Source organism: Saccostrea cucullata, unplaced genomic scaffold (assembly GCF_032062105.1).
Source record: "Saccostrea cucullata isolate Sc308-1 unplaced genomic scaffold, CSIRO_AGI_Scuc_v1 ctg4819, whole genome shotgun sequence".
Lineage (NCBI taxonomy): Eukaryota > Metazoa > Mollusca > Bivalvia > Ostreida > Ostreidae > Saccostrea > Saccostrea cuccullata.
Window position 1 is genome coordinate 3,576 of NW_026930637.1, and position 13,925 is coordinate 17,500.

Genomic DNA, 13,925 nt, shown 5'->3' on the forward strand with positions numbered 1-13,925 from the left:
GCCTTATTTGTTTTAATCAACGAATTCTACAGATAATTATCTAATTTGAACAAAACGTGACTAACCAATTAATACCACATATCAAGAAGAGCAAGTCCCCTGCTATGTTTTCATGTGAAATTTGTTTATTGAAATTAAGTTTAGGAAAACATGCACTTTCCCTTTTGTGACATCATATATAGTGAAACAACACTGATTGACAACAAGAAAGATACCAGTAACGAGAAATTTTATACGTGTAGGCAATTGCGTATGTTACCCCGAACTGACTTTCTCACCTCTACAGCAAAGCTAAAGACAGCCATTTTAAATGATTGATTTTTTCGAGCATAAACTCTCCTTGTTATGATCAATAGTAATTTACAAATTTATATTTTGATAAAAAAAATTATCTTAATAGAGAAAGGATAGAAAGAAAATGCACGAAAAAGACATGCGAACAATACATGGTTTCAAAATGATCTCTTTTATAATTTTGAGCTAGTGTATAACGAGTCGTTGAATTATGACTGAACATATATTGTATATAAAGCATTAAGACAAGGAAAATGGTTGAAAATGTCTACACACAGCAAGACAATCGATAGTGCTAAATCAGAGAGAAAGCAAGTAAAATATTATATAAAGTCTGATAGAAGTAATTAGATCCACCCACAATAACAAAAAACATTGACAGAATCATGAAACAAAGAAGATGCAAACTTTAGCCAGTATGTTCAATGGCTAGGACATTTGGTAAAATAGACAAAGTTATAATCAATAAGGACATAGGATACAAGAAGTTAAAGACAAAAACCAAATAACAGATTTGTTGGAAAGGATATATGTTAGAATAATAGCTTGATGAAATGCTGAATACTTACACCTACAGTCAAATATCCAGACAGAAGAATTTAAGACGGTGTAAGCATGAAGGATATGGAGGTAACAAACAGTATTCAAAATCAAAGTCCATAAAACGATACAAGATAGGAGCAAAGCAAACACGGACCTCCTAAACATTAGAGTTGGGATCAGGTGCCATGGAGGAGTGAGCATCCCCTGCCGATCGGTCACACCCGCCGTGTGCTATTTGTTATGATCGGGAAATAAAGGAAAAAATCGGTCGTCAATTCAGTGTATAAATAATGGAATGACAATTAGTATGAAAAACGTCAGAAAGCATTTGACTCAATGATAAATTGTATTTGCTGACAAGATTATCGATCGACCATAGAACTTACGAAATGATGACGTTAAACGAGACTGTTAATAATATTGTTTCATCAGCCTGTTTGTCAATAGTTTACTCGTTTTAGAAATTGTTCATACGTAGAACAAACTCTTGCGTATCGAATCAAATAAGGTATATGAACTCCGTATGCAGATGATGAATGTTTATTGCTGCATTAGTTTATCATAGAGCTTTGTTGTTAGATTACCATTAACGCCATTTTCAATTGAAATATCTAAGTATGAAACAGATCTGTCAAATTCTGTGGTATCTTTTATCTTATGTTCACCAGGATGTTATCGTATCGACATAGGAATGGAAATTGCGATTGTTAATTGACAATACTTCGTCAATATATCTAAATGCTGAGTTGAAGGTCACACACAAATTCTGCTTCGTATGAATTTAATACAAGAATAGGTCTGTGCGCAATCGGTACCCATGGGAATTCCAATAGATTGTTGGAAGATCTGGTCTTAAAAACCTACATAGATATTGTCAATCAGAAACTCGAGCATCCTTTTGATTTCAAATTCAGAGTACTTGTAGGTGCAATCAGAATGTGTTTTAACAAAATATTTTTGCAAATGACCGATGACAAGGTAAGTAAATTTACGAGTTCCATTTTTATTGAAAAAGCAGGTGTCAATGATATTAAAAGGCCTGGACTTCAATTAATGCTTGTGTATAAAGTTAAAAAATCGGAAGATTTTAACTTCTTGATTTTGGTAAAATCTTGTTATTTCATATTGTCCAAAAGTTCTATGGAATTTTTGAGTATCCACATTTAATTCAAACCAATTCTTTAATATAGTGTTGCAAACTACTCTTGAAGTTTTCCCTTCACTGCTGTTAATATCTTAGTGAAGAGTAAAGAAAGTGTCTTGGTTGAATATTTATGACAAATTAACAGGAAACTGCAACATCAATCAAACCTAGTTAATGCTTGATAACTTAATTTGTCTAGATTTTTTTACTTAGTATGTTGAATATGATCACCGCTAGCATTGTTTAATTTCTCCAAGAGAGATTTAAAGTATTTTAAAATTTGTGGTGCACGAGAAAAACTCAGAGAAATAAAAAGACCCTGTGAAGAAGTCAAAAACGTTACCACAAATGAAAAAGCCGAGATGTGTAAGAGGCTATCTAGCACCTGAAGTATCCACACTGTACCAGTGAGACTGAACAGTTTGATGGAAATAAGCAGCTCTGAGGTGTTCTCTTTCGATTTTCTGATGTTTTTTTACAGCCTTTATGTTTAAAAGGGTTAGAATAAAGAAAACAGTATTAATTGTACAAGTGAGAGTCAAAGGAAAGATAAAGGTGACGATGTTTTGAGTGAGGTTTTCAACGAAACACAGATATTTTCCATAACCGATGTTACCTTCTAAATCAAAGGTTAAAACCACATTAGTCCCAATTACAAGTAAGGGTGTGAAATAGCAGAAGATGGTGTACCAAGTAAAAACCACCCTGATATTTTGACCACTATTGTTTCCAGTGTACTTGCGGAATGAAAAGGTTCTGAACACATGAAAAGAACAGATCAACATGCAACAACACAGGGAAAGCCAGAAATAGTGCAACATTACACCCGTTACCTGACATAGCAAGGTCGATCTTTCTACAGCAAGTTACTTGCATACAGAAAAGAGAAAATGTTGTGCTCATTATATTTAAACCTGGGAGTGTGCGCAATCCGGGAACATTCACGTAAATTACAAACAAAATCAACAAAAATACAATGCTGATAATGTTTAAAACAGTTGTAAAGGTTTCCAGAGTTTTGGTATATTCGTGAGAAATACTTTCGATGTTTTGTTCGTGTGAATGGACACACACTCGAATTTTGTCGTCAAAATCTACCACATAGTCGCCAACGTAAAATATTTCTTTGGTCTTCTTTGTAGAAATATAACCGCCCTTGGTGTCAAAGTCAACTTGGCTTGTGTTAAACATTCTCTGACGACATAAAAGTAAATTACTTACATAAACAAAAATTAATGGATTGATATAAAGCAGCGAGCTATATTTTTTTTATCGATAAATAGTGCATATACATCGGGTAGTAAATATGTTTGTGAATTCAAAGATTTGCTAAAGTTTGACAAGCTTATGCCTTTTAATTCGATTGAAATATATTCATCTTCTTGTGCTTTAACGTTCACGGACAAATTGGATGGTAAATCTATAAGATATCTTTCTACCTTATCCCTGTCAAACAATCTAAGATAAGTCAATTCAAAATATATATTCGCCTGCACTGTAAACTGAAAATATCCCTCTCTAAATGTTGATAAAATGGGAGCTATTGGTAAAAAGAAATATTCATTGAAAATAATAGTGTTGATGATAAAAAATCGTAGACTTAAGCTTTTTTCACAGATTCGTCAGCTAGCCCAATAAGTTTGTTGGTATCATTGCTTGTTGAGGTAACATTTAGTTGCCATAATATATATAATGCATAAGTAATTCCTTGCTGATGTCGTATGGGAGGTAAACACTCTTTTCCAACTAAAATTCTTCCTGGATAACATACGCCGTCCATTTTCTGAAAAAAGAATACTATTTTTATTAAAGTCACAAAAGAAATATCATACAATTATGTTGTTAGATGAGGTCAACCCCTACATATAAAGATCTTAGAAAAGACATATCGACCCAGCGCGCGAGGACGACATGCTTTCTCTAAATCTATATATTCTAAGGATTGTATCCAATCAAAATGCTCCAATTACTGTAAGTGTATTAGATTTAGCGGACATCGATTTTTGAGCAAGTTTACGTAGATTTGATTTAGCACATTTCTTAATGTTCTTATTTATGTATATAATGTTAAAGACATTTAGTGTAACGGTTGTACTTGATTAGCGTAAGTGTCTTTTCGCAAAAAAAAAAAAAAAAATCTAAAAAGAATACTCCGCCAAATGTTATACTTTTACAGTATTTAATTAAATTTTTATCAGATAAAAAGAGATGTTTTCATTCCATTTTTTTAATTACTCAATATATTTTTTATGAAAGCATGTTATGTAATTTGTATTATGACATCATAGGAATAGTATCTTTTTTGGAAACATCCTAGAAATACTGTTGTGAGGTCAGCATTATTGTTTTATTGTTGTTGTTTTTTCTATATGAACTATGTAAAATTTTTATCCCAAATTTTGATACCCACTCTTTCCATGGGCGTCATAATTTCAACAACCCTGAATTAACTGCAACTAAGGTTTCTTATCAATTTAAACTTTTGGGCCTCATGGTTTTTAAGAAGATTTAAAAATATCATCTCCCCTTGAATAAAGGCATGACCCTTGATGCATGATGCTTTATGCCATGTTTAGCGGAGATCGGTTCTTTAGAAGAAGTCCGAAATGTGAAAAGTTAACAGACAGACGGACAGCTAGACCGACTAATGGGAAAATATGAACTGAAATGCTCACTTGAGCTTTCAGCTGAATGGGCTAATAATAATTTAAACAAGATGCCGTTGTGAGAAAATAAAACCCGCACTAAAGTATCAGTCACATTATCCAGCGATGGGGTATACGATGAGAAACCGATGCGTTTTTTTGATGAAAATGGCATGGTTGCCGGCCGAGCACCACTAGTGATCGGACGGTGACTGAGGCAATTTTGCGTATCGGTGGGGTCATCGGTAGGAAATAATTCGTAGTTCAAATTCAGCGATGTCTCCAACGATGCCTCACATCCCGGTCGTCCAATATCCGTTGAATCAGAGGTCATCGGGGGGTTTGAGTGGTGTTCAACAGATAACTGCCGATCACCGGTCGATTTTCGACCAAACATTGGCCCGTAGTCGACCGGTGTACGAACAATGTTCACCAATGTATGACCGATGTGGAAATCGTTTTTTGATTAGCAATGCATCGCTGGGCCTTTGTAAGTCCAGCCGGTGTAACGACGAAAAGTGACCCCCGTAGAATATTGACCGGGGGTCATTTTTCTACGTAGAAATTTGACCCCCTGGTCAATATTCTACGTAGAAAAATGACCCACTTTTCTGTAGAAATTATGGCCTTGGGGTCGTTTTTCTCCGTGTGCATTGTAGAAAAATGACCCCGTAGAATAATGACCCCTTGTCATTTTTTTGATGCAAAAACATTCGTTTTGGTAGGAATATTTTTGTTAGGCGAATGTATACGGGTAATATCAAGTAGCCTTATGCTTTGAAGTGTTAATTTCTGAAAGCTTTTAAGCTTAAATAACGAAATCAAAGCTATACAATACCTTATATTAATAATACAAACCGTTTGATCCCCATTAAAGGAAAACAATATCTAATATTTACATTCGCTGTGTTTTTCTACTATAAGCCAACTGTGAAATTGATTTGAAAGTCATTTTTGTGTATACTCACGCGTAGAAATATACACGGAGAAACGTTGAATTAAATCTTATAATAATATTTGGTTTTCTATTAATGAAGTTTCAAACTTCTCATAAAAAATAGGGATGATTTAATTTGTAAAAATAAGTACGAAATTAAATTGCCTCTGACCTATGACACAAAGGAAAGAAAAAGTGGTTAGCTCAAAACCTGTAAAATGTCTTGTCGTTTGCGAGTGTCAACAAAACCTAAACAAAATGGGGGTTATAGCATAAAACATGATTAAAAAAAAAAAGAAGAAGTGCTCGTCTTCCCCGTTTTCCCCGTTCTACATGTACTTACATGTGATGACTTTAGGAGTTTTTTTTACCAATAGAAAAAAAAACAAGTGTTGGATTATGAAAAAGTTGTTACTTTACATATTATACTTATGCCCCCGTTTAAACGAAGTTTCGGGGGTATATGGTTTTTTTACCTGTCCGTCCGTCTGTCTGTTTGTCTATTTGTCCGCAAAAACTTGAACCTTGCCCATAACTTTAGATCGGGACTATGGCTTTCATATTTTATGTGGTTTTTTGTGACAAGACCTTTTTTTGTGTACAACCAATTTTGACCTTTTGACCTTGGAGTTTTAAACACTTTTACACAAAAATTTCAAACTTTTACTTTGGCATTAACTTTTGGACGGTATATGCTAGGACTTTAGATATCGAAGTAATGGCATGATAGACTAAGAGTTCATTTGTATTTGCAAAGTTAGTGTCTTTTAAAAATCTCAGAAGAAAGGGGATTTACAGCAACCATTTGTCAGGTGTCTGTGGGCTATAAAGTGTTGGAAAGAAGTTTTGTTTTTGAATTTATAGATATCTCAGACTCTGAAGGTTGAACTATTATTCACTTAGATGTGAATATTTTTGCCAGTTTTGGAGTTTTTTTTTAAATATCATAAGAACGTTCTCGATGTGTATGGTATTCCCCGCATATACAGGAAAAAGTATAGTGCCTTATAGTACCTTATATAAGGTAGTTAAAAAGTATGTATTTTAAACCAGAATGCATACAGATGTATATGTAAGTTTAAAAGTAAAAGCTAAGGGAATGGAATTGATATAGTTAAATTACGTTGCTTTTCTTGCTTCTTGGCTATGTTTTTGGATTTGTAAAATTTTTCAAAGTTTATGGTTATCAGAAACTTACCATACCATTTTCGGAATAAAACCTTTGAATGATAAAAAAAAAAAAACACCCAAAAATCTAATCATAAATTTATGCTCCTCAATGAAGAAGGATATGAAGATCATGAACAGTATTTAATATCAAAGTCCATAAAACAATACAAAATAGGAGCAGACCAAACACACCTCCTAAACATCAGAGGCGGGATCAGGTGCCATGGAGGAGAGAGCATCCCCTGCCGACCGGTCACATCCGCCGTGTGCTCCTTGTTATGATGGGGAAATAACGGAAAAATCTGTCGTCAATTCAGTGCATAAATAATGGACTAACAATTAATATGAAAAACGTCATGCTGTCAGTATTTCACTCAATGAAAAATTGTATTTGCTGACAAGGTCATTGTATCGACCATAGAACTTACGAAATGATGACTTTAAACGAGACTGCTGATATTCTTGTTCCGTCAACTTGCTTGTCAATAATTTACCTCGTTTTATAAATTGTTCATACGTAGAGCATGCTCTTGCGTATCGAATCAACTGAGATTTATAAACTCCGTATGCAGGTGATGAAGGTGTATATTGCTGCATAAGTAAGGGAAGTTGATGATAGAAAAGTTAAAGTCATCAAGTTTATCATATAGCTTGGTTGTTAAATTACCATTGACGTCTTTTTCAAGTAAAATATCCAAGTATGAAACAGATGTGTCAGACTCTGTAGTATCCTTTATCTCAAGCTAACCAGGATATATCGTATCGACGTAGGAATGGAAATTGCCATAGTTAATTGACAATACGTCGTCGGTATATCTAAATGTTGAGTTGAAGGCCACAGCAAGTGTTTTCTTCTTTTCACGTAAATACAAAAATAGGTCTGCTAAGAATGGAGCGCAATTGGTACCCATGGGAATTCCAATAGATTGTTGGAAGACCTGGTCTCCAAAAACCACATAGATATTGTCAATCAGAAACTTAAGCATCTTTTTTATGTCAACTTCAGAGGACTTGTGTGTGCAATCAGAATGTTTAACAAAATAATTTTGCAAATGACCAATGACCAGGTAAGTAAATATACAAGTTCCATTTTATTGAAAAAGCAGCTGTCAATGATATCAAAAAGCCTGGACTTTAATTTATCACGGGGTATATGGTTGTGTATAAACTTGAAAAGTCGTAAGCTTTTAAGCTGTTTATTTTGGAAAAATCTTGTAATTTCAAATTGTCCAAAAGTTCTTTGGAATTTTTGAGTATCCACATCTGATTCACACTACTTCTTGAATATATTGTTGTACAGTACTCTTGAAGTTTTTCATTGGGTTTCTGCAAGCCAAAAATAAATCCATACCAGATACATTGATTGTGATGCTACTATTAAGATATGCAATCAAATATATGTTGGAAAGGATTAAAGTACATAAAAAATCCCCCTTCTTACATTTGAAAGTATGAAAAATATCAGGAGACACAGATATAAGGTTTTATAGTATAAAAAAGCAGGGGGTCAAATTTCTATGGGGGTCATTTTTCAACGTGTGTGGAGTCGTAGAATTAATGGTCTGGAATGTTTTTCTACAGTCGAAAAATGACCCAACTTGTCGTAGAATATTGACCCTGGGTCATTTTTCTACGTAGAAAAATGACCCCTGGTCAATATTCTACGGGGGGGGGGGGTCACTTTTCGTCGTTACACCGGCGGCCGGGAAATGTGACCTAGGCATAAGGTGTAGCCTCTATATACACACTCATTTATATTGCGCTTTCCAAGGAAAACGTCAAAATAATTCTGTAATTATCACAGTACACGTATTCATCAGATTAAGCATAAAATTTTCAGGTGACCATATGAACTATGAGCCTCTTAAATATATTTCGTATACTTAATTCATCTCCGGTCTGAAATAACAGAATTTAATTAATGATGCGAATTAGATTTTGATAAATATTTTGCCCATAATAGGAATTTTTAAAATTTACTTTCTCAACAACCTAAAATATTATTTTTGTACAAAGTGTTTTTGATGAATTTATCAAAAATGTGCAAACTGTTTTTTTTTTAATTTGGTCAAGAAAACAAAAAAAAAAAAGACATTGAAAATACAAGCCAATCAATTTGACAATGACCATTCCTCCTCCCCTCCCCACCACCACACGCACACGTTTTTTAAAGGCCTAGAGGGTAAAGGTATCTTGAAACATCGTTTATTATCAATGATAGTTCAAAATTTGTTCTTGTACTAGACACTGATGATGTTTATGTGTGAACTCCTTTCTAAACATTTCTATATCACATTGGGTTTGCGTCACCCATTATCATATATTTAGATATCACCAGTCGACACAACGCGGCCAATTCGCACTTCATCTAATGAAGGCGACGTAATCAGCAAAGGTTTGCCGAATGAGAAAGTACATGCTGATGGTGCACTGCGGTGTGACATATACTGAACAAAAAAAGAAAGGTATATATCGAAAAGTGATTTTGTTTTACTTAGATTTGAAAGTAAAATTTTTACATTCAAAGGTCTTATATAGGAGACCTAAGCAACAGTCTATTGTGATAAAAAAAATCCTGATCATTCAAGCTTTACACCTTTAAATTTTAAGTGAGTACAATGGGTAAAAGTCCGTGCTCGAGAAAATCAGACCACGTGTATCCGTATAATTCTAGGTGTAGAAAATCCTTGTCTTTAGTCGTCAAAGAAAATCAGAAATTTGGTAAACTTTCTGCGTTTGTTGAAATGCCCCGATTGTCTAAAGATAAACGTGAACGTTCCATAGGGATGCTCCAAGCAGGCATGTCCCAAAACGCTGTTGCAACGACTGTTGGAACAACTCAAAAGACAATTAGCCTTCTCTGGAGACGTTTCCAGACCACTGGATCTACTGATGACCGGCCCCGAAGTGGAAGACCTAGAGTTACCACCCTTAGGGAAGACCGTCAAATCCGTTTGCTTCATCTACGAAACAGATTTTTGACTGCGGTAGATTCTGCTCACAATGCTTTAGGGAGGAGGATTAGCCCTCAGACAGTGCGAAACCGACTGAAGAGTTGCGGTTTGAGAGCCCGTAGACCGTACAGAGGGACAGAACTAACAGATCGGCACAAGACCTCGAGACGCATTTGGGCACAGCATCACTTGCGATTTCGATTGCAGAACTGGTCCAGAGTACTCTTCAGTGATGAGTCCCGTTTTAGTTTGAAATTTGCCGATGGAAGAACCCGTGTCTGGAGGAGACGTGGAGAGCGTTTTGCTGGTTGCTGTGTGACGGAAGTAGACAGATTCGGGGGTGGTAGTGTAATGGTTTGGGGAGGAATTTGTGGAGGACACCGCACAAGACTTGTTGTAGTGAATGGTACGCTGACAGCTCAAAGATACAGAGATGAAATTCTCTCTCCAGTTGTACTGCTGTATCTGCGCACCAATGGTCCTGGTATAACATTCCAGCAGGACAATGCAACAGCACACACAGCTCGAGCAACCAGAGATTTCCTGACTCAAAACAACGTGAATGTTCTAGACTGGCCCTCAAAATCTCCGGATCTCTCGCCAATTGAACATGTTTGGGATGAGCTAGATAGGAGAGTGAGGATGCGCAGACCCCAGCCACAGAGTCTCTTGCAACTGGCGACAGCACTAGAAGAGGAGTGGAATAATATCCCGGGACACGTAATTCGACGATATGTAACCTCTATGCGTCGCAGATGTGTCGCAGTGCTGCATGCAGGCGGTGGTCATACACGGTACTGACTTGTGAAATGCAATTAAAACCCCTGGGTAGATCAAAGACTTGTTATTTGCCAATGTGTGTATTAAAATGACATTTTTAAAAAGAATATTGTCAGACAGTGGTATCTTGTTATTTTTACTAAATATTGTTTTGATTCTATAACTTTTCATAAATTTGAAAATAAATTATTTCTGATATACCTTTCTTTTTTTGTTCAGTATATATCAGTTTAAATCATTTTGTGTTTTAATTGGATTATATGGATTATATTTAATGAATTTGACAGGACCTATGATAGTCGAAAAGTTTCAGTATAGATTGTGTTAAAATAAACCGAAATGCAAATGGTTAGGTTGAGGTTAAAAAAGGTCAAAGATCATTGCATGCCACAGTAGATGAATTTCATATTGTGAAATTATCTCCCGTTGTCGACGTGACATTCAGTATACAGGCGCAGATCAAGAATTTTTTTTCGGGAAGGTGGGGGGGGGGGGGGTTCACACCTCAGTCAAAAAGCATCCACCCCCAGAATTTCCTGAGAAGCAAATAAAAACACATAAACAAAATAAAAACAACGATAGTGGGGTTCGTGTTTTTTTAGGGGGTAGGGGCGTCCAAAGTCATTTGCTTTAGTATACAGTCCTATTTAAATAACTCTGCAAATTCCAGAAGGGGGGGGTCTGATCGCCCTTACTACTTCCTGTCCCTGAAATGATAAATGATCTTGCGACCCCAAAGTAGAAAGAAAAAAATTCCATTTGACTGTAATAAAAATAATTAAAATGTCTCTTGTGTTTTTATTATGTCTGTTTCTTCTAAGTTTGGCTATACATATGGCTTGCAGATTTTATAGTTAAAATCCTTGTGACAAAACTTTTAATTTAGTTACCATCTTTTTTTAGCTCTTTATCTATAATTATTTTTAGAGGGCGTGACTCTTCATTTGAGGAGTTCACTTATAACCTTTTTTGGCCCTGTGAATTTTTGAAAAACTGAATCTGATTAACCTTAGTTAACAATATATTCGATATCATTTCAACCTTTGGTGATTGCATGTCTATCAAAATTGATGTAATTTTTCTGGCTAGTCAATGCATTATGATCTCACAAAATGCGTTAATTTCCTCATAATCTAACAAATTCTACAAAACAGACAATTTCTAAAACTATTTTTCAATATTTAATATAAAGCACAACCTCTGATCTAAAGAAATCAACTAGTAAATGGTAAAGCTGTTTCTCAGGATTAAAACATAAGCTTTATTATTTTGGATGAGAAGGTGCACTCACATTATCTTTTTCTAAGAAAGTACTCAAATATATACTCGTGTACATTAGAAAATTAAAGAACATTACAATTCCATAAAGCCTGTGTTCCAAGACCTGGAGTTTAAGGACAAAAAATTTAATGGGAAGGCACTAAGTCTCTACTTCCTTTTGATTATTAAATTGGGACATACAGCGTTAGTCAATAATTTGGAATATATCTACAGGGCTGTTTTATGCATAAAGTGAACCGAGCGCGTTGAATATCCATCACACAAGGATGCTTAATGCTAAGTTTAGTTGATATTGGCTCAGTTGTTCTGGAGAAGAAGTCGAAAGTGTGAAAAGTTCACTTTCGGACGGACGGACAGACAGACATTCAGACAAACAACGGAAAATATTTGATAAGTTTAAGCTTACTTGAGCTTTCAGTTTAAGTGAGATTAAAGTAATAAAGGTATCGTCTAAACTATTTAAATTCAAATAAATTTAATTTTCTTTAATCAAAATTATATATTTACCTTGAATTTTCCTTTAAATAGTTGCTGATTAATGCCTATCTTTGGAAAATATAATTCTCGCATTAAAGGATAAGGAAATGATGCTGTTTTGGTTCCGTACTTCGGCTTACAGTCGGTTCTGGTAAAGAGCGTTTTTATTCTTCAGTTTTTCATACCCCTCACAATGAGAACAAAACTGGTTTCTGAACGGATGAACAAAAGGATGATTTCTAACATCTGGTAGAGTTAAACAGGCGTTTTTATAATTTACATCCAAGATATTTGAATCATTGCAAGCTTGTATACCAGCATTTTCTTTTGAATTACACATGTGACAAAATTCGTTTTTAGATATTCCGAGAGGCACGAAAGCTTGGGAACTGGATTTTTCACACATCCATTTCATAACTCCTCTCTCATCATGTGGTTAGTTCCATATTGAAACGGACGCTTTGTGATCACATGTGATCAATTCATATGTGTCATGCAATACATCACACATTTGAGTCTTGGCTAGTTGAAAAAGTTGACTGAAATTCATTGCATAAATAAAATTGAATTGGAATTCGCAAATAAAGATAAGATCAACAATCTTATAGGGATCATGTTGTAGAATTCCATGTTCCACTGCATAATTTGTATTACATAGAAAACAGGAAATGTTTCTGTAAGTTACATTTCCTGACGAGATCAGAATATTATAATCATCGGGATTTTCTTCGCACAATTGTTTGACTTTTTTATACTCATGTGATTTTTTCAGTTCCAAATTGTTTTCGTAACATTTTGAGACAACAAGAACACTTCCCTCTGTTTCAAGTGTAGAAAATGGATATACTTTGTTGACGCAATCCACCGGATGAAGTAATGCCGTGTCAATGCAACAAGTACACCTTCCACAAAATAGACAGGAATACGAGCAATCACATTGTCTTTCTTCAGTCAGGTTTCGAACACTCTCATGTAAGAGGTCTCGTCTACAGAGGCGATGGGGATTTATTGCTGCTATCGTGTTTAAAATCTGAACAATATCCACCTCATTCTTCTGTTCCACTGTGTCAAATGGAAAATGAATGTTACTCTTGTTAGAATCTCTTATCATTCTAAGAATATCATCACTGCTAAAGGTTGAGTTAAAAAACCTAAGGTGGAATCTTTTCTTTTTGCGATTACCATATACGTAACTCTCCTCTATACTTGTTGAAAAATCAGAAAAATGATAGCGTAATCTTCCTTTGAAATCCCTACCATGTATATGCCCTGATTCTGAAGTCTCTAGGGTCCTTGGAGGATTGTTACATTGGAAACAGTAGAAGTTTTTATACGGATACGTAACAGCTGATAAAGAACTTTGAAGACATTTTTGGATTGTTTCGTTGTTTTCTGATGAACAGGAGTCTACGTAAAGTCGATTTCTGTTTGACTCTTTCAATTTGCACAAATAGCAGAAAATATTCTTATGAAGTCTAAACTGAATGAGGTAAGACGACGAGCACGCGACATTTAAATCTTTGTCATCCGGGAAAGAGTGATTTAAATACATATATGGATCCAGAAATAGCGGTTGGATAGTTTCCTCCATACTAGCTGGCGGGGAATACACGACAGTTATTCCGAAGGTTTTTGAAAGCAATTTTAGCTGTTCAAAAGATTCAATAAAATTGACAATTTGAATATGATCTAACCGCATG